The sequence below is a fragment of the Poecilia latipinna genome, unplaced genomic scaffold, assembly GCF_001443285.1.
Source record: "Poecilia latipinna isolate Pla-1442-1.1 unplaced genomic scaffold, P_latipinna-1.0 Scaffold1746, whole genome shotgun sequence".
Lineage (NCBI taxonomy): Eukaryota > Metazoa > Chordata > Actinopteri > Cyprinodontiformes > Poeciliidae > Poecilia > Poecilia latipinna.
Genome location: NW_015114362.1, coordinates 18,590 through 23,504, shown reverse-complemented (window position 1 = coordinate 23,504; position 4,915 = coordinate 18,590). Strand labels below are relative to the sequence as shown.

The 4,915-nt window shown below is 39.5% G+C and overlaps 1 long non-coding RNA gene across 1 annotated transcript; it reads right to left on the bottom strand.

Annotated features, from left to right (window-relative positions):
• Window positions 1-1,502: 1,502 nt before the first annotated feature.
• LOC106964987 (uncharacterized) lies at window positions 1,503-3,131 on the bottom strand. The gene is made up of 3 exons (XR_001428534.1): window positions 3,024-3,131; window positions 1,837-1,999; window positions 1,503-1,626 (listed from the first exon to the last, which is right to left on the bottom strand). It is a non-coding gene; the product is annotated as an uncharacterized LOC106964987 (long non-coding RNA).
• Window positions 3,132-4,915: the final 1,784 nt, after the last annotated feature.

Here is a 4,915-nt window from a genome sequence, read left to right as displayed (position 1 = left end):
GACCATGAGCGGCGATCACCGATCATACACTTTTTCACAGAAATCGGCCGATTATGATCGGTGGCCGATCGATCGGCACCCTTCTAACAAATACTGATACTGTGATGAATTGTTATTCAGTATCTTGTGCATGTCTAGTCCAAAACATATCACATGACGATCAAAGTCTGGGTGAACATTAAACTGAATCAACACCGATGTTCCAAGCAAAACCTGCTCTTTACAGATTACTGCATGTTAAGGGAATTATAGGAATTCAAAACCTATTAGAGGAGTACCAATATGATAACGGCAAAGGACTGTTTGGGTGCAATATTTCAAAGACCATAATATATCTGTTACATGCAATAAAACCATTTGCCATAAGCGGGTATAGACAGTGGATAGATGGATGGATGGATGGATGGAATATTTAACCGTTTACATGGTTAATAAAATGCTGCTTACCAGTTTGCATTTAATCTAAAAGTTTGAATAGCTGCAAGAAGGGTTGTTCACACCACATATCTGGCCTAGATGAGAGAGCGGCAAGTAAAAAGTTATTGTTGAAAGAAAGTCTTGTATACCACAACTCATGTAGAAATTAGTTGAACTGATCAAATGAGGTCAAAATGTAACTTTCTGGATTAAATATAAAAACCAACACTGCACATCACCGTGAACACACCATCCTAACAACAAAACATAGTGGCAGCATCATGCTAAAAGCCAGACAGAATCTAAGGGAAGTTGGGTGGAACTAAAAATATGGTACTCCTGGGCGAAAACTTGTCAAAGGCTGTAAAGACTTGAGACTTGGGAGGAAAGTGTCACCTTCCGACAGGAGAACAACCAAAAATATACAACTAGAGTTATGCATGTTCACTTGTTAAAATCAAAGTCCAGATTTATATCTGTATAATAATCTTTGGCAACACTTCAAAAATACTAAAAGCAGAAGTGCTTTCTATCCAATCTAAATTAGTTTTTTGCAAATAATATAGAAAAAACATTGAGCCTTTACACATGCAGAGCAAATAAATATTCCCCCTGAAAGCACTGAAATTGAAGCACAAGATGGTTTATGCAAAGTATTGACGTTAGGCCAGAGTAAATATGAGTGTCACATTTTTCAGACTTTTATTTGTAGAATAATTTAACAACAAAGCATAACTGTCCTTTTTGCTTAACAAGTATGTGCTACTATGTGTTGGCCTGTCACATAAAATCCTAATAAAACACACACAAAACAAATGAACGTGTGTAGCAGGACAGCGTAAGAAAAAGTTCAAGAGGTATGAATACTTATGCAAGGCACATTAACTCTACATCAGCTTCTCTATCTCCATGTCTACTCCAGCCTTTATGAGACTCTGTCTTGTAGTATTTTACTGACGTCTCCCACAAGACTGAAAACATCCAGGAATGAGAAAAGTTTAATTTACACACCATCTAAAATTTATACAACCATATTTCCACCATCTGCAAAAACATGTCGGACTAAAGAAATCTGATAGCCTTGATTCCTTTTTTTATTTTATTTTATTTTTTATCCAACTGCATATTTGGATTTAAGGGGATTTGCACACCAGCCCCTGCTGTGGGCAAGCAGACATACACATGTGGAATGTGGAGGGATGCATCTGTCTATAACAATAACACACATACACACACAGGGAGAGAACAACAAGGCGAGCTTCGAGGCCAAAATGCTAGATGGATCTGTAATGTAGAATACCATGACGTGTGTAAACACAAAGCAAAGTGCTGCAAAATACAGCTTGTTCCACACAGCATGATGAAAAAAGTCAGTGGTGCGTTTAAGTGTCACTAAGGAGAAAGGGAGTTTGTTCTTACCTGATGTGGCATATCAACCTTCACTTTGTGGAGTTCCAAAGGGGGGCCCAATTTTTAAAGCCAGGTCGCCGAATTTCCCAAAACAATTAAGCTGAAGGCGAGATTTTTCAGTAACTTCCTCGCGCTTAGCAGGAAAAACGTTTCCCTCCGCTTCAAAGCAAGTCTATCAAAAGAAAGGAAAGAAGAGATGAATTAGGAAGGGCTACCTTATGGTCAGAGATGGTGGGGGATGGGGATGCTGACGTCCCGTTATTTCGTGCACGGGTACAGCGTACCTTTAACGTGACTGTGTAAATCTGACCACCCACTGGTTGCTTTGTTGGATCATTAGCCGCAAAACACAACTGAAACCCACTCCGGGAATGAGGTGTTTGGAGCTTTCGCGAATTGTTAAGGGTCATGTGGGATACACGCTCACCCACACAACACTTTCATTCAATCAAAACTTGCAAGTTGTAGCTATAATTGCCCGCTGCTGGTTACCCTCCCTCACTGCGCAATTTTGAGTAAAAAACAAAAAATTAAGAGAGTGAAACCATAACAGCGGTGTGACACCAACACACGAGTGGGAGAAAAGCTTGTTTAGCAGCAGGCTACACAGACGTATCCATTTGCGACACGAATTAAGTCCGGTTGCGAGAAGAATTGTCCATGTGCCAGGACGCACGGCCATATTTATTTGCTACATTTTAAAAGGAGTTTTTTTGTTTGTTTGTTTGTTTGTTTTTCCCCTCCTTCCCCTCTCTGCGCGCACAGAGAGGGGAAGACAGAGCAACAACGCAGTCTCGGAGATAAACAAGCAGCCAAAAAGAAAGAGAAAAGCTGAGTTCGGCTACCAGCAGCGGTATGTTGAAAATGTCCCCCGAAATTAACCCAAGCTGTGTGTAAATGTTACAGATGCGCAGCGACTGCGGGGCGCTTTTCCCCGCCGTGACAAAACGGAACGGGAGAAGCGCTCGTGACATCGTTATATCACAAATACTCCACGCGGCCAGAGACCAATAACAGCTAACGTTAACAGCGGCTGCACACTTTGCTGGCCTCGCCAGCAGCAGCCCCTGTGCTTCTAGGCACTTCTCTGCAACACGAAACGACAGTGTGCGTTAACTACAGTGCCACGACAGCGAGAAGACGCCTTCCTCTGCAGTCAACAGCCCTCAGCTTTAAGAAAGTGCAAAACAACTTACATTAGTTCACGCGAAGAACAACGTTAGCTTACACTCCGTCAGTCCATTTTTTTTTAAATCTGTATCGCCACAGATGGACAGCACTTCTACATAGTCCCGCCCCTACCATTTCTCAGTCAGGCATATCTATACATATATATTATTCTCCCCTGTATCCAATCACAGCACACCACTCTGGAATGGCGTGCACTCCCATTGGTGGATACGCCTGCCAATCAAGTTCTGAGATTTTTGGTCGTACCCACTATGCAGGGGTGTGTCGTGACGTACCGGATAGCCTGATTGACGACATACGTTCAAAATGTATTTAACCTACATACTTATTTCTTCGTGAGGAAGTGATTGCCTAACGGTCTCTGTGTACTTTAAAGACTTTACCAATTAGCTTAAACATGTTAAGCTAATTCATGTTAAAAATTGGGAGACGTTTTCAATTCATTTTATGCTTTTAACCATTTTTTAAGACATACATTTCATTACTCTGTTTCTACTCACCTTAAGTCTTTATCAGATTTGATCTAAAAGAGACAAAAAAACATCTCAAAATACCTCAAGCTCAGTCAGATTGGATGAAAAACATCTGGAAATGACCATTTTAAAGTCTTTTCTTATGAGTTTATATTTTGTACATTCTCTAATCCGCTCCATTGTAGCTCAGGAGGTTTATCAGGGGATGCTCTTTGCATTCCCATAACATAATGCTGCCACCACCATGTTTCACAGTGGTGATTGTATGTTTTTAAGAGAATGTGCAGTGTTGGCTTTCACTTCTAAGAATATATTTGCATATGTTGTCAGTGTCATGTTTTATTTTAAATTTTTTCTACTATTTCACTTCCTAGTAGTTTTTAGACATTGTCTTGAAATACCGTCTGGGGACAAGTGCTGTAAATTAGCTTACGCTAAAAGCACCATAACACAAGGATGGGACTGTTGTTTTATTCAGCTTGTCTATATTTTTGTGTGTCTGTTCCTATCAAATAAACCTAATAAATAAATAAATAAATTTCTGGGTAATTTTGGTCTCGCCACAAGCTTTTTGTAACTTTCACATAGGTTGTGGCAAACGTTAATTTGACTTTTTACTGTTTTGTTTTGTTTGGGGTTTTTTTGTTTTTTCAAATGTCACACCAACATTATTTTGTCAGATGTGCACCCCAATAAATCACAATGAAGTGTGTGGTTATAACTGATGGAAAATTAAAAACAAATCAAGCAGTATGAATTCTTTTGCAAAACACTGTTAATGCTTTATGCCACACAAACTTTAAGTCATTAAAAAACAGGGGAATCACATATAGTGCTCTTATTTTCCATTTTACTGTTAAGCATGCTTTGTGGTGCTATATTTTTCACAATGAATTATTGATACTTTACCTATCCATAATATATGAAAGTTCCAGCATGCTTATCTGTGTCTCTCTGGCCTTTTTGTACTTGAAACTACAGCAGTGGTAACTGATAGTACAGATTCCACATGCTGAAAGCAGGACAGGTTAGCAGAAAAACCCTCTTAACAACCAATTAGGCTGTCCATGGCGTATACATTGAGACACAGCAGACCCAATTTGTCTCTGTAGTGGAGTAGTTCAGAGGGAATGATAGGGCTCAGTGTGTCACCCTGCAAGATCATATCAAAGCCCATCAATCATCACATTACTTGCTCTGTAATTAGTAGTGATTCCTCCCATGTAGTCATATCGCTTCTCCAGAGGGCAGCAGTAGCATTAAGAAACCCCTCTTTTGTTACTCTTTGAAAATAAATTACATCAATTTGCAACAAAAGAAAGAAGTTACGAGAGGGGACCTGTAAGTATTATATAATTTTCTTCATTAAAATGAAGCAATGATTGAAATGAGTCAGAAATACCATGTATGTAACTAGATTTGTA